Raw genomic sequence first — 20,390 nt, 5'->3', positions numbered from 1 at the left:
ACATGGAGGAAGGACGTTCAGGATCATAAAGAGTCACTAAAACAGGAAGAGATTCCACTTGTAGGAAATAACATTGGATACGGATAAAGCATTTAAATATGAAAATCTCTGATGTCAGAGGTTAGACTAGATGGGCTAGTCCTTTTAAAGTAGGATATGCTGTGGGCTTTGATATGATGAAAAAGATAAATAAGAAGACTCATCTGGCAGCCCTATACAGGGTGGATTAAGTTTATGAAGGAATGGAAGAGAGGCCAACTAGCAGGTTGTTATCATAATCCAAGTGTGGAATGATGGCGGCCTGGCCTGTTTTCTTTTCTTATATAAAAAGCATGGCAACCTCATTTCTACGAAGCCTTCCAAAAAATAATACAAAAGCATGTCCTTGCCAACTTGGAGATTACCACTTTGACTGGACAGAGGCCATGGACCAATGAGTCATTGGAGTCATTTTAAACAATACATGCAAACAGTCTCACTTTGTATTCAGCTGCCATATACCTGGAAGGGAGGGTAAGGTTATCATCAAAAACTGTGCTGAGTAATTCTGTGATGCCATAGACCAGCCATCCTACCTATAAAACTACAGCCCATGACCCAACCAGCAAATGGAATTATATGGTGAGGAAATAAGTAATCTACTGTTATACATTAACATCAGTAGGATCCACTCATAGAAAAAAGGTTGAGGTTATCAAGATTTAGAGAAAACAACAATTTCTGTGGTCACTCTCAAATTACTGGGAAAATCCCTCAATTTACTGTCACACACAAATGTCTTTAATTTAGGAAACTGGAAGAAAAAATTTTGATGTTGTTAAGCACCCCAAAGGTTTTTGAATTCACATTCTTGTTCTATTTGCTTTTTCAGAATGTTTCTGCCTGTGTGCTCCGTTTGCTAATGTGCACAGGGTAATAAACTCTTCCGGAAGGAAGGTACCGCTTCCTATTTGTATTCTAGAAGGTAGCAGAACCTACTTTGGAAGCCTGTATGGATAAGCACCTGAATTTATTTACATGCTCCTGGCATTTCAAAGAACCTAGTGCTTCCCTCTGCTTTATCCCTTCAGATCTTACAGGAGCGGCACAATTTACACTTGGCTGAGAAAATTCACTGAGGACCAAGATTAGTTCTAGCAGCAGTGGCTTCTGAACCATCATCTCACCAGATGTGAAATACATGCTCGGCTGTTAGGTTGTGGTCATTTTGTCAGAGAAGACTCTCAGCCACGTGTGACCTCTGAGGACTGCAAAGGAGAGAGGTAGGAGAGGAAGTGGGGAACCTGAGTGCTTTAGCCGCCACGGTGCTTGTTCCTTACAGACTGGCGCTGTCCAACAGAAACATAAAGAGAGCCACAAATGAGAGCTGCCTATGTCATTTTAAGTTTTCTTGTACACTCACTGGAAAAAGTAAAAATAAATAAACAGGCAAAATTAATTTTAAGAGCATACTGTATTTCATTTAATCAAATACATTCAGATGATCATTTCAGTAAATAATCAATATGAAAATTATTAAAGTATATTTTGCGTTCTATTTTGTACAAAACTCAGTGTCTATTTTACACCTAGAGCACATCTTAATTTGGGACTAAACCCATTTCAAGTGCATAACAACCCCAGGTAGCTAGGGGCTGGCCTTTTGTACCCTAACTTTTCACAAAACTGCTTACACCAGGAAAGATATTCTCATTCAAAAATAAGAATATAATATCGCTAAGATATGCTTACCAGAATTGAAGAAGGAAAAAAGAGAAGGGAGTGAAGAAATTATCTTAGCCTAGTATTTAAGTTTATGTTCATGAAGGAATTCTCTTTTTGTGTGAAATGAAGACAGAGAACTTGTAAACAAGGATACAATAGTAAGGGTGAATGCTGACTTATAAGGAATGTTTACAACCTACAGCCAAATGAACAAAACAAAGACAATGTAGTGAGATTTCCATAAAGTCAAATTTATTTAATTTAGAACACTCCTTTTTATTTTTATTGTATGTTTTTCCTTTTTGTGTGTATTAAAATGCCATTACTTCTATTAAATAATACTAACAGTAAGTGGTTGATAGATGTGTTTTTAATGTCTCCCCCTGGCAGCATAAAATGTTGGCAAATGTATATTGATTCTGAGCTTTAAAAATGGTACTAGTCGTGAAAACAAGTCTAGTGACAACTGCCGAAGGTGACAGAGACCGATTTTGGGAATCAGAAGACTCCTGCGTTGGGTAACACATTAAAAGGCCTAAATCCAATCGCTGAGCCTTTCTGGTCCTTCCATATTCATCTGTAAAATAAAGAAAAATAAAATCAGGGATTTGGGCTAGATTACCACTAAAGTGAATTGCACATACGAATTCTCTGCTTTATGACTAAGCTAAGATCTTTTAGCAAGGCAGTGACAAGGCAGGAGGCAGGCTGTGGCTCCTGACACATACTAGTGCCTATTTCCACCAGAGGCAAATTATGGGATCTCTGCTTCTCAAACCTCCTCCTTGAAAGCCTATGAAAGGAACTGTGCTACATAAATAAATGATCATCAAAGGAAAGATTTGCTGCTAAAATACAACTTGTATGTACACGGTGTTGTAGGCATGTAATATCTTCTGAGTCATGCCCACGAAGCTGCCCCATCTCCTGACATGACTAAACACCTTTACCCAATCCTTATGTTTAGCCACATTATAGTTTTGGCAGTTGAACTGATTGATAGTTGGCTTTATCATTTTAATACTTCTATAAAATACCTGTTCAACTTGCTCTAATCTGTTGGTAAGTAGGAGCTGAAATAGTTTCCAATAAGTAAACTGAAAAGCTCCTCTTGATTTACAACTTTCAGCTGGGAGGAAGAGGAATTGAATTATTTGAATATATTGTATGAAAAGAGAACTGAAAATCACCCAGTGTACAATTGTATTGATATTTCACTCAAGTGAATTCTTTTAAATATTAAGTCCCTGTAGAAATTTGCATAGATTTAAGTCTGAATTCTGCTCCGTTGCTTGTACTGACATTTTGTAATACCAAAAGGCATCAGCCTCCCACATCAAAGCTTTTGAATTGATCTTTTGTCCTTAATTGTCTTGAAAATATTCTAATACCCAATTTTCACAAACAGAATTGGCTTTATAAATGTGTGTGCGGTGTTTTGTCGCCAAATATAACCAGGTAATCAGGTGCCATGCCTAAAACCAAATTCTAAGTGCTGCACACTTCTGTGAATAAAACACAAACAGAAAATTCAAAAATTAAAAGTGAGATTTTTCAGCATAACTCTCTAAACTCCAACCTTCCTATTCTAATATTTATCTATCAGAGTACACTTTCAAATAGTCTTTTAGCTAAGAAAAAGATAAATTTAGCTTGATTTCTATACCTTACATATATTGAGAACTTAAATGAGTTAGATTCAACGATGTTTGAATAAAAAGTTTTTATGATTTCAGAAAGTGTGAAAGTTCTGTGTAATAGGTGAGAAATGGTATGTACTAAAACATAGGCTAGCTACATTATCTCTTTTGTCTTCTCTTTGGAGAAATAAATGAGGCAGCTTACCTTCCTTCTAAATAAATATTAATTACTTGGGGTTACATATATGCTTGGTATCAGAGAAAAATAACTAAATTCTAGCTATTTAAAATAAAGATAAACAAAATACATAGATAAGTAAGTTCATATAATTTTTCTCTGCCACACTAAATTTTTGCTTGATAAGTATAACAAATTATACTTGTGCATATATGCACACATACTATAGAAAATATTCTATTTTCTGAAACTTTAATAATATAATGTTTTAGTAAAAGCAAGGAAGTAAACCAGATATTTTTCCTGAGCTACTTAAAGCAATTCTTCTTACTGTATTTACAATAAAACTAAATGCATGTTTCTAATGTGCCTTTTTATCTGAACAGATGATTTCTTTCATCCGAACAGTTGAAGATAATGAAGTCATTTCTGCAATAATAAATCTCTCCTTTGCAAGTATTTGTCCACCAGTAATGAGCAAGTTAGACTATCTTAAAAATTCCATTTTTTCTTAAGCATATGAGTTATTGCATCTGCAATTAACATTATAAAGTAATCATATTAAATCCTTTGTGGAAGCAAGAATAAGAGTAAAATATAATTGATTATTTCCTTAACTTTTCCAAGACTATGCTGGTTATACATTTAAAAACTGAGTTGCTTAATACATAGTGGGAAACATAACAATTCATCCAAAAAACACATACTGAGTTTCTTTAATACACTTCTTCCTTCATTTGTCTTGCAATTATTTTCTTAGGTACCTACTATGTATATGTCATGGTGTTGGACATGCAGAATGCATGAATGAATTTGACCTACGTGGCCTCTGCCTTCATGGAGCTAACAGTTTAGCATGGTAACAGCCACATCAGTTAGATAATTGTAGGTATGAAGAATGCTATAAAAGATAAAGTGGTGAGGTGAAGATTGTAAAAGATAAGAAACAGTTGCAGTGAGAGCTTATAGTAGAACTATCTGATCTGGAGGGCAACGATACAAGATTCCTATGAGGAAGTGATATGTAAGCTAAGAAGGGAAGAATGAGTAAGTGTTAATGTTAGTTTAGAAGACGGAAAGAGGAAGAGACAGAGAATCTCAGACAAGAAAACAATAACGGCTTGAAGGTCCTGAAACCTGAGAGATGGAGCATATGAGAAGCAGGAAGGGCAACGTGAAAACCAGCTTGAGATATGTCTCCAAGAGCCAGTCAGGAGGTTGATAGTGCAGGGTCTAATGGCCATGCTGTGATGCTGGGGTTTTATACCAAGAGCAATGGTAAGACATAGAAGGGTGTTAAGCAGAAGTTTCTGAGAAAATCACTGTCAGGGTAAAATATGGAGAACAATTTGAAGGAAGGCAAGAATAGAAGTGAGATGTTATTGGGTTATAGCAGTCGTCCAAGAAATAACTTAGACTGGCTGGGAAGATTGAGAAATGTGGATAGATTCTAGATCATCAGAATGTAGACTCAGTAGGACCTGACTATTAGCTTGGATATCAGTATAGAGATATACTCATAGATTTCTGGCTTGGACAAGTGGGTGAATGATCTTTCTTTGAAGAAGTTAGAGGAAGGCAGATTTGGGGGAAGTCAGATGAGCTCATTTGAACATGTTGCTGTTAAGGTGCCCATGAGACACTCAATTGTTGATAAGTAAGCATTTGAAAACATGGTCTAGGGCTCAGAAAAAAGGTCCGAGCTGGAGATATAAATTCTAAATTTGCTTTTATGGATGATAATTGAAGCCATGTGAGTATATGAGATTGCTTAAGGAGAATGTAGGGAATGAGCAGGAAAGAAGTCACAGGACAGCTCTGAGAAATTCCAGGATCGAAGGATCAGCCAGAAGAAGAGAAGCAAGAAAAAGAGACTGAGAAAGAGTGGTCTGAGTCCTAAAAGGCAAGCCAGGAACAGAACTCACAGAAAAGAGAGTTTGGAGGAGAAAATTAATCAAAAGTGTTGAATTCTGCTGAGAGGTCAATTCAGGTATGTGCTTTGTAGAAGAAATTGCACCAAGTGCCGGGAGGACTACATAGAACTATCTTAGCCTCAAAGAGCTAATGAGTGGAGGATTGGGCATGTGATGAACCTCCAAACAGAGAAGAATGTATAAGTGCTTGTTAGGTTATCTGTAGGTGCTCAAAGAATAAGCAGGAGATTGATGTTTGTGTCTAAATGATTTTGCAAAATTGGCTTTCAGAATATTAGACAAAATTCATGTTTGAATGCATTTTCAAAGTATTCAGATTAACAATAACATTAAGAAAAATCTTATTTTCCTTTATGTATGTGTTGTTTCACTGGTACAGAGCAACTACGTATGACAAAGAAGAAAGGAATTATTTCCTGTTCAGGAATCCGAAAATTTCTGACCCTGGCCCAATAACGCAGCTACACACTAGCCTATTCAGGGAAGAGTTTAAGGATCTGTTTCTTCTGGAGTTGTCTTTGCCCCCATCTCGGCCACTTCATAGAGATCCAGAAATTTGGCCTTAAAGAAAATTGGACCTTAAGGCAAAGAGAGACATTGTTCTTTCCTCTTCAGGGTGACAAAGTGGCCCATCTGTTAAAATGTTCAGCAATAGCTGGGACAAATGTCATAGACACTTAGTAATTCAAAATTGGAGATAATTTGGAGACACTGTAATTCAGTTATTACTCCAATTGTAATTAATTTTTTTAAAGTTGTTTCCAAATATTTACATATTTTACATGTATATTCCTTACGTCAATAAAATCTTACAGTTTCTAATATACTTTCAAAAGAAATAAACCAAGAAGCTCTTTGTAGTAAAGTATTACATTACCAATTTTCTTTAAATAATCATTTCTCCTATGAATTTAACATTTGTTTTCATTGCCAAAATTTCTGATAGGAAGCATGTTTTGTTTATTTATTTGTTTTGCTGATGTTGTTATCATTTTTTAAGGAATACTTTTGCTGGATGAAAGAGGTATTTCTGTCATTTTCTTATTAATACCTTATAATATTGTAGAAAATGTCTCAGCTTAAAAGCAATGATTGCATTTCCTTAAAACTATTTAATTTAGAATATTTACTGACTAAAATTTCTTTTTGTTTTTATGATAAATTGATGAAGTTTTACAGACCGTAATTAAAATCCTCAAATTAATTTAAATACCTTGAGAGACTTTGCCTTGAACATACTTCGATTGTATACTTAATCTAGGAGGCGTAGGCAAAAGGCTTTGGATAACCCTGCTGGTGTTAAGATGCTCTCCTAGTTTATAATCTCTTTCTTAGCTTTCGTAAACTTGTTGCTAAAGAGCTACTATAATAATCTGAAAATATTCAAAGTTTTGAGAAAAACATTAAAAAAATTAGTTTTCTTGGACATAGTGTATTACTTCACATAGACTGTACAAATTTCAAACAAATGGGACAAGTCTTTATATTTATAGATGTGTGTATTGAGTCCAAAGCTGTAGTTCTATACATTTTGATGAGAGTTGACGTGTTAGGTGGCACTCAAGTGTCTTTTGACATGAACAAACCAGGAATTAAAATTTATTTTCTTCCTAATATATTCTGAGAGTATCCTTTTTGTTTCTCTGTGAAATATTTTATTGCCATTTTAGAGTATCTGTCATGAGAGTTTATACTTATCAACCTGCTTAGTGCTTTTAAATTTAATCCCCAGCAATTTTGTCACCAAAAAATATTCATAACAACCCACTTAGGGTTTAATTCACATGCCAGAGATGCAACACATGTGGTTTCCTTTCGGCTCCACTGTTTTTGACTTAATATATAAGGAGTTGAAGGAATGCAGGTGCCAGACATTAAGTTTCATTTACCAAAGAATGCAAGAGGGAGCCGGGAAGGGGGAAGCATCACCAAACAGCATGTATGAGATGACCCAATTTTTGTTTAAAAAAAAAAAAATCTTGTGTTGAAATACACATATGAGTAGGGCAGTGAGATTGGAGGTGATTTTTTTCAACCTTGTCTATATTTTCTACAGTGCTTAAATTATTTTTATAAAAGCGTAATCAGTAAAAAAAAAAAAAAAAAAAACTATTATTTTCATTTTATACTCACTTTTCTTTTTTCCAGAAAAAAGTTCCATTCTATACCAAGTATGAAGACTGAATTATAAAAGACAATTTTGAGCAAAAAACAAGATCTACTATTTTGTTTCTGTTTTTAACCACAGCAAACACAACAATTCCTTGAACTTGTTAAGACAAGTGAATTGCTATGATGTAGGGGACGGGAGGAGGGAGTGGGAGGGGGAAAGAGGAAAGGGTAAAGGGACACGAAAATCAACTATAATGTATATTGAGAAATTAAAATAAAAGAAATTTTGAAATTTTAAAATTTTAAAATTAAAAAAAGTGATTGCTGTAAACTTGCGTTCTGTTGTATGTCTGAGTCTTTAAATAAGAGATAATTCAAATTAAACCTGCATATTGATTTCACGGATTTTAATTTTCAGATTTGTGATTTGAGAATGCGTACTTTTCTCCACAAATTTGGATGAAATTTCTGCAATATTAATTGATGGGTGCAGAACACAGTCTTCCCAACTAAACTTTCCCTTTCGCACACAGACATCTTAGAATATTTCTAAATTAATGTAATTAATTTCTATCACTCTCATAATGCTTCTCCTGTCCTTCTTCCCATTCCTTGTTACCTTTCTCTTCTTCCTGTTGCTGTTGAGTATTCCTAAGGAAACACTTGGATAGAATGGAAAGAAACTCAGGTTAGACAACTTGGACTTGAGTCAGATCTCTGCCACTTGCCAATTGAATGACCTTGAATATCAATTAACCTCTCATGTAATTGTCTCAGCTTCCACATCTGCAAGACAGGAATAATAGCATCTGCCTTATATGTCTCATTGTGTGGTTGTGAGGATTAAATTATAGGATATATGTACACTATAAAGTAGTGTACAAGGAAAAAGTATGACTATGATTATTAATATTATTTTTAGTAGGTTCAGAAAGGCTGAGATCATGTGTCATTTTTGGCTGCCTTTATCTCAGACTAGAAGATAAATCAATGAGAATTTTTGAAATTAAAGTTTTAGGAAAACAGGTAGAAGATCACAACTGTCTGGACAATAAAGTAACAGGAGATTGGAAAGAAATATGAAATATGTAAATATGAATATATTGCATGTGTGTATAGGTAGGAGAAATTGAATTGCACAGTAAATGGATCCATATATATTTCCCCTTGGCTGTGGCAATTGCAGAGACAAGTGTTTTTTTTTTTAATTTAGCTCAAAAGTCCCATGTTACATAACAATTTATTTCTCTGTCTCTTAACTTGTAAAATAAAGTTAGTAATATCTAACTACAGGATAGCCTATGGGTACTACTCTGTGGTAGTAAGGAAGGATGTAATCTTACAACCACTTTAACAGATTCAACCCAACAAATATCAATTGATTGGTGATGATGTACAAGACATTTTATCTGGCTAATACAGAAGGCACTAAAATAAATAAGATGTAATCCCTGGAAAAACATACATTCTGAAAAGTAGATGGTATGAGCATACGAATAAATATGATACAAGGCAAAAAAAAAAAAAAAAGACAAGTACATAAGAGGGTGCAAATAAAATACCATAGAATTCGAAGGAGAGAGGAATCAAATTTGGTTTTGTCAAAGTCCAAAAACATTACACTGGGGCAGAGAGAATGTGAGATATTGATGTGAGTAATTTGTTTGGCTACAGGGTCGGGTTGTCACAGTGGCATTTGACATGAAACTTAAAAGAATTTTGATAAGCAAAAATAAAGGAAGAATTCACTCAAATATTGTGAGCATATTGTTGGCCAGGCATTACACAAGGAGCTGGGGATACAGCGGTGATCAAATCACACATGAGTCGTCTTTAGCGAGCAAGGCCAGAGGGAGGTGAGCAGGAGGCATCGTGTTCAGTTTGGTGGGAGCTGCAGGAGAGAAGATGTATTCAAATGTCCTAGGAGATAATAAAATGGGCACAGAATGACCAGTAGACAATTAAAAGACATTTTTGGACATAGAAGTGAAATATCCAGAATCAGTTTTTGAACGCTTAATCTGACAGCAGAGTTCAGGATGAGTTGAGATGGTTTTAAATGCCGAAGTGCATATTGAAGACTTTATATGAATGCAAAACATTTTATATATGTTCTTTCCTTTAATTCCCTCAACAATTTAGCGGTAGGTGTTATAATTCCAATTTTACAGATGAGGAAACTGAGGTTTAGGCAAGTAAAATGACTTATTTAAAGCTGTTATAGTCATTAACTGGCAGTGCTGGGATTTCAATCCTGGAGTTGATTCCAAAGTCTGTCAGCTTAAACTCTGCCCCATACCAAATCCCAAGGGAAATGGAAGAGAAGCAAGCAAAGAGAACCAAACCTTCATCTTTGACCCTCAGCACTGACCGTGCAGCATCATTTTATCTGTTCACTCATTTTCACAGTGGGAATGTGGCAAGAAACTATGCAATTTATTCATGCATTACTCATTTATTCACTCCTGCAACAAATCTCTATTATGACAAGCACTGTGCTAGGTAATTAGATATGAGATGAATAAGACAGAATCTTTGTCTTCAAGGAGCTTAGAAGTGAGAGAAGGAGAGAGATGGATAAATAGGCTGGTTCAGGGCACTGGGTAAATGCATGCATGGTAGGAGTGAAGGAGAGGATCTATGAGAAGAAGTGGGAGAAGCCCCAGATTCGGTCTTGGGGAGGATCAGGAAAGCATGCTGGAGGAGCAGCTGCAATGTGTAACGGGGAAGATCAGGAGGTACTAGCCAAGGGAAAAGTAGAGAAGGCAAAGGAGATAGACTGGAAGTGAGAGCACGCGGGGTGGTGCCAGGTTTGTGCTTAGTTTGGTGCAGTTGCCTGGAAGCTGGTAATTACCCTCGTGGAAGTGAGAGAGATGAGTTCTAGAGAGATCACCAGGACTGGACCAGGAAGAGCTGCTCGCTCTTTTGGAAAAATGACACCTACATGTTACTAGTGTGAGTGTAAATCTGGCCAGGTCTTTAAATCATATGTTACAAATGCTTTAAAGATGTTCATACCCCTTGGTTCAGATGTGACACTTCTGGAAAATTCCATGAAAGGAAACAATTTGACATGCGGACATAGACTTACACACAGTTATTGATCAAAGCTTTATTTATAATACGTAATTTTATAAACAACCTAAATGCTCAACAATTGTTGATCTAATTCTGATGCCTCAATATGGCTGTTATTATATTGTTAAAACTGTTTACATATTATATATATATTAATTATGTATGTATAAATTTGCTATATTATGTAGAGTTGATCCTCATTATTTATGGATTCTGTATTTACAAATTGGCTTACTTGAAAAAAATTTATTTGTAACACCCAAATCAATACTCATGGCACTCTCAGGATCATTTGCAGACATAGTAGAGCAACCAAAAACTTGAGTCACCTGATGCATACATTCTCAGCTTATGTCAAACAATGGGACATTCTGCCTTGTTTCAGCTCTCATACAGTAAACGTGTCATTTACACTGTATACTTAGTGCCATGTTTTTCACATTTTTGTGCTTTTTGTTGGTGATTTCACTGCTTAAAATGGCCTCAAACTTAGAGCTGAAGAACTAAGCGCAAGAAAGCAGTGATGTGCATAATGGAGAAAATACATGAGTTAGGTAGGATTTGTTCAGGCATGAACTGCAATGCTGTTGACCACGAGTTCAATGTTAATAATGCAACAATATGTATTACATAAGTGTCTTTAACAGAAACACACATAAACAGAAATACACAATGCATAAGGTTATGTACTATCAGTCACTGAAAATGTGACCAGAGGCATGCAGGAACCTAACCCTGTACTTCCCCCAGGAACAATGCTCAGTATTTGCTAATTCAGTGTTCACAACAGCTTTACAGAATATAATTATGATATAATAAGTAAATATATTTGGTCTTTGTCCCTGGGTCCTGGTACAAGAGCTTTCTGAGTAATAGGGTTGAGAGGACCATCTTTTGTTGTTCATAATAAATCCCTTTCATCCATACCTAAGTTTATGCTGATAACATGACCCTTGCTGGGCCCCTAGATAGCTTCAGGATGGGGGCAGTTGCCAGGGAAAACAAGCACGTGATTAGAGGTGGAGGGAAGTAGGGCTGGAGATTGAATTAATCACTGATGGCCAATGATTAAATCAATCATACCTACAATGAAGCTTTCATCAAAACCCTAAAAAATGGGGTTCAGAGAGCTTCCGGGTTGGTGAACACATCACATCATCGTGGCAGGAGGGAGGCATACCTCATCTCCAAGGGGACTGAAGATCCTGTGTTCAGAACTTTTCCAGACCTCACCCTATATACCTTTTTATCTGGCTGTTCATTGATATTTTTTGTAATATCCTTTATAGTAAGCCAGAATAGTAACTAAAGCACTTTCCTGAGTTTTGTGAGCTATTCTAGGAAATTATGGACCCCAAAAAGGAGGTCATGGGAACACTCAATTTATAGCTGGTCTGTGAGAAGTACGGGTGGCCTGGGAGTGTGATTGGGGTCTGAAGTGGGGCAGTCTTGTGGGATTAAACCTTAACCTGTGTGGTGTGATGCTAACTCTGGGTAGTGTCAAAATTGAACTAAACTGTTGGACTCCCAGTTGGTGTCCAGGGAGTTGGAAAATGGGTTGTTGGTGTGGGAAAAAAAGCACAGCTGGTGTCAGAAGTATTCAGTCGATAGAAACAGATCTTAGCAATAATTAGCACAAATAATAACTGTATATACTCACATGTTACCCAAATATTAACTAATTATGTATGCTTTTGTATTAGAGGATAATAATTTTCTAATTATATTTAATAATATTCTATATGCCCTATACTCCTAATTCAGAACAAAACAAAATTGGAAACATTTAAATATGGCATCTGCTTTGTTTTAAAGACATTAATTTCACAATGAAAGAATAATGCAATAGCAGTTAATTTATATTTTAATTCTGCTTTAGATGAAAGGGGTGAGTGTAGCTAAAAGGCTCTTGTTTGATTTTGTGTTTGGAGGAAGACTGGACTCAAGTCAATATTCTCTCACCCTCCTTCTTGTAAAGGCTGAAACACATGGTCCTCTTATGAGGTCTTATTCCTTTGTCCTCACACTCTTCTATAAATTATCCCAGCCTCTGCTGATATCACAAAGAATGAATGAATATCTACAAAGTTGTTTATGTCTCTTGGACAAAGCCAATGTGGGAAAGGTGATTTGTTGAAGAGATAATTTGGAATATTTTAAAGATAACCTAGAGAAAAATCATTTTGACCTTGGGTAATGCAAACCTGTGAGAGAGAGGGTGGAAAATAAAATCAGTTTAGTGGAATAAAGCTGAGAACACAGTTTACGATGGCTGAACATGAAGCCCAAGACTTACCCCATGGTGGTGGGATTAATCAAAGGATTCCTTCAAGGTCCTACCATATGGACAAAAGCAATAGAAATAGATTCAGTGAGTTCTTCTAACCATCTACCTATGACTCTTTATTCTTGCTTATCTAAGCAGCAACATTAGGTGACGGTTATACAGCTAGGATCGGGGTGGCCTGGTTTGGATTAACAAAGAGAATCCGAACAATGAAACCACACAGTTCAGGAGGACCCTGCAGAACATAGCTCATAGGAATAAAACAGACTTTCTTTTTATTCCCCCTGTTGTGGCAGTGTACCAGTTTGGAGTCTATCTTTGGGGAAGCCTGCTCCTGGGGGCAGATACATAAAGGGGATTCCCTCTGTCATTTCTATTAAAAGTATTAGCATAATTCCTCAAGCACAGACTCTCTAAGATACCTTGAATTATTTATTAATATTTAAAGAGGTTATTTGGCATGAAGCATGAAGTATAATTCTTAAAAGGAGCTGACAGCAGAATACATTTGTTAACTAGAAAGACATGTCTAAACTTTGCCAAAAGAAATACTGTGTGCAACAAGCACACTTGGTGGGGAGGGTTGGTTTTTCTGTGTGTGTGTGTGTGTGTGATTTTTAAAATTTGTTTCTCCTCAATTTCCACTTACACACCCTGCCCATTTTTGAATGAAATACTAATGATAAAAGAAGAAAGACTTGTAACGGCCATGAAGATACATCCTCTGTCTGCTCCCGGGACAGTCTCTTCTGCCAGCGTAGAATTACTAGAAGACCACCCCTACTGTCCTCCCATCTACCTTGTGTATACTTTGTTCATTTTCTTCAGTTTAATGAGGTGATGAATAAATGTACTTTACAAGGAAAAGGGGACTGTCGAGGATAGAGACTGGAGTTCTCTGTTCATTCATACCCCAGGTAAGATACAAACAGGTAAAATGCAAATCCATCTGTCAGTAATCAAAAATTTGGCCTGGGGGGGAGAACTGAGCTAAGTGAAGGTAGTTAATGTTTCCTCCTGTTGCTTCCTTCCCTAGCGTCTTCAAAAGAGGAGTTAAAGTGCTAGTTACTGATTTGTTTCTTCCTCCAGACCAGTCTAACACACTTTAACTTGTTTCTCCTGCAAGCTTCTTAACACCAAGGTCTTCAGCATGCTGTGTCAATGTTCAAGTTTGGCCATAGCACATAAATACAAATCAATATTCGATATACTTGTGTGAAAATGCTTGGGGAACTATCAAAGCTATCAAAATTAAATATAGCTTAAACTATAATGTCTAGGGTATCATGCAAGTGTGACAAAACCAGAAAAATAAAAGCAGGGAAGTGATTCCTCTGCAAGTCAGATGGCGGTTACATGTGAAGAGAGCAGCAGGTGTGGTAAGACGAAGCACATGGCAGGGGGTTTGAATGGCTGTTAAAGATCGATTTCTTGACCTGAGATGTGGGTATAAAGTGGGTGTTCACTTTGTAACAATTCACTGAGCTTCGTAAAAAAAAAGCTAAGTAAAATTCAAGGTAGTTGTCACCACTTGCTGGGAGAAGGAACCAGAAGGGAGTGAGAGAGGTACCTCTTGGACACTGGTACTGACCACAGCATTAGAAACACAAGTGTGTTCAGCTTGTAAAACTTCTCCCAGCTGACTATTTATGAGCACTAGTCTACATATGTAAATTACATTTCAGTCAAAGAGCAAAAATTCAGAACTAGATTTCTCAAAACAGAAATGTTTTAAAACACTCATTAAGTTAACGTTTCCCTCAAGTCTGTTTCCACCTCCTATAAATCTCTTAGTGACTAAACAAACAACAAAAAATCCCTCCAATTTTTCTGAGCTTTTCGACAGAAAAGTGTAATGAACTATCAATAATACAAACTTTCCCCATGTAGGAGGATAAGGGTTGGGGGAGGAATTTAGAAGGTGGATTGAGAGAAAAACAGTTTATCTAGGGAATGCCACAAGACTTCCCACGGCTACAACTTTCCATAAATAGAAAACAACATTGAAAACTCAAGGCAGTAGGTCAAAATAAATATATAATAGCCTCTCAATCTTTGACCTTGTATGTGTTAGGATAACCGAGCAGCACACAATGAAAGTGTTTTGATTTGTTTTTCAGTTTGCTGCTAGAATGTTTCTTTCTACTACACTGTAAGCTCCTGTGAGGACTGTAGCCAGCAGAGACATTTTGGTAGCAGAATTAAATTTTTTTTTCAACCATCGAGGATGCTCCACGGTGAAAGGCAGAGTCAATTTGGGATGTAATCTAATCTTTTTAATAGCTGATAAATGGAAACAAATAGCTTCTTGGATGCAATAGAGGTGGAGCCGGTTTGGATAGCTGGCATTACCCTTTCATTGCATGTCCATACAAAGATAAACAGAACTTCTAAAACATGATATTGCCGCAGAATCAAGCAAACAGATTGGAATCCATGTTCTGATTTTTTTCTCCAGTATTTTGCATGATGTTTTACAAAAATAGGTTTGTAAAAAGCATAGGAACTGTTCTGAAAATCCTAATTGAAAGGGAAAGAGTGTGAGAGAATTAGAATGTTCTGCTAAGGTGAAGTGAGCGGACACAAAGACTCTTGCAATAATAACAATAAAGACATAGGAAGACTTTTCCTGGAGTCATGAAAATTAACGTGGGCAGATTGCCTTGAATCATCACCTAAACTAACAAAAAGAAAGGGCAATGATTTCTGAGTGACAAGATGAAGGTGCTCTTTTTCTGAACCAGGATTATCATGTAGTTCTTCAAGAAAAGCCCGGGTGAAGGTAAAGGAAATACAGTTTAGTGTAACATCCCTTAATTATTTACAGATGTTTATGAAACTCTTAGTTGTCTCATCTGTTCAGCAGGGAAAAAAGCATAAATGAAAAAGCAGGGATTGTATCCCTCTGTCTGCTATCAATTAAATCATCAAAACAAAATTATCATTCAAATTACAATGTATCATTTCACTTTTAGAATGTATGGGGGGAAAACCATCTATGCAACAAATCTGTAAACCATCAAAGCAACAAAGCAACATTAAAGTTCAATGAGCAGTTTGTTCATGCATGTTTTAATCTAGTTAAAAAATGGAAACCATGTTCACGTGGTCGAAATAACACTTGCGTCAAAGGAGTCTTTGAGGTTCCATCCACTGAGACAGGCAAACGATTTTTGTGAAACCCCAAAATATTTTCAAGAGAGGAAAGGGCTCCCTAGAGATCTGAATACGGTGGCATTAGTGGAATTTTAACGTGGGAAAGTATCTAGCAAGAAGGCAAGCTTGTTAGAGGAAGAAAATATCAAATGTTCAATTTCTAAATGGGTTCTCTTCGATGATTGTGTAATTGAGAACTGTTTTTTATTTTCTATTAATACTTGCATTTTATTGTTTGCTATCATGCATATGCTAAGCTTGCTTTGTATTAAGTTCTATGTTATTGTGTCTTGCCATGTTAAAGTAATTATCTGTCTCTACAAAAGAGATTTATTACCTTCATGAATCTGACCATACACACATCTTAAATAAATTAATGAACTGACAAACAAAGAGTGCCCCATCATTCTAAGTAGCTGACAACATTTAAAAAGCAGTCACATTGCAGTGGCAAACATTTTAAAGAGATGGGCACTTTTGGAAGAGTAAAGCGAATTATTTTGTAAATAGTCATTTCAGTAAGTATTCCTAACTGGATCTCAAAGTTAATCAAAGATAGATGCTACTACTACATTTTTCTAGAATACTGTTTTGTTAGAGTCCCCTGAAATGCTTCTACCAAAAGACCATGCCACTCTGGTGTTTCTCGAGCAGCAGTTTTCTGGATTGGCTTAGTAACTTTATCCAAAACATACCGACCAGTTTGATTTAGTAATTTGAGACCAGGTATGCTGATTTTATTAGAGATGAAAAAAGAGTATTTATTTATGGAAGTGTGTAAAGTACTGGCAAAGAAAACAAACACTAGATAACCTTTAAGCAAAAAGGGTTTTTCTGATAAAAAGTAAGGAAACTATTGTATTTATTTTTTGAAAAGACTCTATTGTCATATATTTTAATCTGAAATTTAAATGGTGACTAATACTTAGGACTGTCAAATTATTTCTCACTTCCCTAAAGAATGGAATTGAGGTAATTTCTTTTTGTTTATACATATAGTTCTTTTGAGTTTTTAAAAATAATTGCAAGAAGAACATAAAACGGACAATTATTGACTAAAGAATTATTTTGATCTGATAAAAATTTTACCGTAATGGAAATATAGGCAGATATATACAGAAGTTTCTATGAGCCAGATCACTGCTAAGGTATGTTTCCTTCACAGAGCTAGGAAAGGACATTATTTTCTCATTTAATTTTAGGTCAATAAAATGGACACATCAAACATTTGGCAGATCACAGGATCACTATGTCTCTTTTCTGCATTTAAAAATCATCATAGGAAGCAGGAACAGTGCTCACTTCTGGGCCTCACGGATCACAAATTTTAAAAAAATAGTTGAGGCAAGTGTGTTCTGCTAAGTTTTATACCTGAGCAATTTCCAAGCTCTCATTTCTACGGTTTGACTTTTTTTTTTTTTTTTTTAACTCATGAACGTAGCTCTTTGGAAAGATTTAGAAACTGCATTTAAAAAGAATTTCTAAAGAATATGTCACTAAAAACAGTAATTTCTGCAGCACACAAATGCCTTCAATGTTTTATGATTTCCTGAGGATGGTAAAAGTGTTTTTAACATGCCAGATTATTTTTGAAGATTTTAAAACAGATTTTGTCTAACCATTTAATATGTCAGACACACATTTCAGACTTTCTAGTAAACAAAATGCTGATGTCCTCCTAGTGAATATACATAATACTTTTCCCTAAGCCACTTTACACAGTTTTAAAGTTTTTGCTCCAACAGATTGCCAAGGCACTTTTGACTTGTCACTAGTGAATTCAAGCTGTCTGTTGGGTTTCTTTTCTTAAAATTTAAAAGCTAAATACCTAACCATTAACTTAAAAAAAAAAAAAAAAGAAAGAAAGCCAAAGAAGAAAAGGAAAGAAAATTTCTGTAAATTTAATTTAAAAGTAAGATAATTTACCTAAAAACGTTGAAAATATTTATTGCTAGAATTTTTATCTTTTTATTTGTTATGTAAAAGATATAAATATATACAGTTTATTTATATAAAAATAAATACTGTTTGTTTATATAAAAAGATATAGATGTTATATCTTTTTATATGTTCATGACACTAGATCTTACAGACCAAATGTGTAATATTTTCTATGCACTGAAATATAAGTAAATATTGCTTGCAATTAGGATGCACTATAGTGGTTACACCCTGCCCCATGTATATTTGTATTTTATCGTTATTCATTACCACTATCATCATCATCATTACTAAAATTTTCCAAGCACTTGTTGTGTATGCTGCCCTGTCCTAAGAGCCTTGTGTGAATCATTTCATTTCTCTATCTGGCTCTTAATTCCAAGAAAACATCATAAGATCAGCATCTGATCAGCAACATCTTGATATGAAGGTTGCTCTTGATGGGGGAATTTCACCTAACAACATTAGTCAACATAGTTAATGTTGCTGTTTGAATCAATGGACAAAATATCTTAATTTTACTTCCTTGTTCTTTCTAATGCACAGCAAAGAAAGAAATACTTGTGGGATGAGGGGAGTGGGGAGAAGTAGAGCAGAGATAATTGCATTTGAAGAGAGTAGAAGGGTGGTATCTATTTGGAATGGAGGGAATAGGATTATTATTATTTCCACTGTAACTTTCTCCTTCCATGTAGAAGAATGCAATTTATTGTGAATGTTATTTTAAATAAATGTTCAACAATTGTACGACTCCCAATAATTTAAACATATGCAAAACTGGGTTGTCTAGAGCCTGTTCTACAATTACCACATATTTTTCTTCCCCCAAAAAAGTTGTTTCTTTAGAAAGAAAATACTCCAATTTCAATTTTGATTGTTGTGTAATTTTAAGAGAAAGACAGTGCCTGAAAAACATTTACCCTTCATTTTATCTTTCATGTCATTTGACACTATTTCATAATTCTAAGAATTCATCTTTGTCTTTTACGTTCTTCCACAGTTGGAATAATTTTGAGTTGAGTTGGGCTTAATTTTAACACTTCTGCAAAAAAAATTAGTGCCTTTTAAGGCCTCCAACTCCAATTTTTTAAAATGTTGATTTAATATTTCCTAATAAGGTAATTTAAGAGTGACAACTTACAGAAAATTTTATTACTGAGGATAGTTTTTCTGTTACTAAAATTTCCTGATATAAATCTCAGTACAAATAATTTTCTAAGAACCCCCTTTTTCCTTCTTCCCTATTTCATTTTTGTCAACCCTTTTGTCTCATAATGATATTTCATAAATATTCTTGGAAAAAAGGTGCCATGTGATGCAAATATGCACTAATTAAACTCTCCTTTTTCAAAGCGAAGTGGGTGAACATTAATTGGTTCACATGTCAGAGAAGGGGATCATTTCTAGAAGTTGTTTGTGCTGAGAGTGCATGAAAACACTGCACTCTCCCAACCATGTGCCATTTCAACCCTCCACTAAGAACGCTTTCCAATAAGTGCAGCTTTGCCAATGCCCCTTCAATAGATAACTTTATGTTAATGTCTTTCGGACAGAAAGCAGCATTGTTTTCAACTTTCAAAGAGCCCAGAGTAAATATAAATACTCTGTTCAGTGTCCTTCAACAATGTTATAATCCTGTCATGTATCAGATTCTAAACTTCACCTGAACAACTGATTTAAAGAGGCTGTCTTTAAGATGTTTTTCCTTTGTAAAAGTTTAAAGTGGGTCAACCATGCTTATTTGAATTCTAGAAAGCAGTAAGTATCATTCAAAGAAAACATGCCATCTACAGAAGAAAAGGAAAAGGAAAACAAAGCTGTTTCTTTAAGATAGAGAAGATCTTTGGGGGCAGAACTCACCCTTTCAAAAGGTGAGAGAATGAAGGTGTGGAGAATGAAAGACTGTTTCATCTGGGAAATTAGAGGAACTAAATCCTTAAATTGTAAGAGCAAATTATATAATGTATTTTTTCTATTGAAAAAAAAAGCATATGCAAGTCAGAAAGTAATATAAACTACCATTCAATAGCGACTGGCTTGGTTTGTGTTTGTGACACATTTAATAATTCTGTTAAGAGTATTACTTATTTGTTATAACAACTTAAATAAAAGCCCCAAAATGCATTAACTTAGAGAAAATATTGGATATCACAGTTATTTAATAAGGGTCATTTTGTAGAGGTTTTAGGCTATTCGATATATAGGATCATGTCATCTGCAAACAGGGACAGTTTGACTTCATCTTTTCCAATCTGGATGCCCTTTATTTCCTTCTCTAATAAGGGTCATTTTGTCCATAAACCAAATTATTTGGCTTTACATTTTCTCATGTAGAAAAGACTTTAAAATCAACTGAAGCT

The sequence above is a fragment of the Cynocephalus volans genome, chromosome 15, assembly GCF_027409185.1.
Source record: "Cynocephalus volans isolate mCynVol1 chromosome 15, mCynVol1.pri, whole genome shotgun sequence".
NCBI classification, from domain to species: Eukaryota; Metazoa; Chordata; class Mammalia; order Dermoptera; family Cynocephalidae; genus Cynocephalus; species Cynocephalus volans.
Note: the sequence above shows the minus strand (reverse complement) of the source record.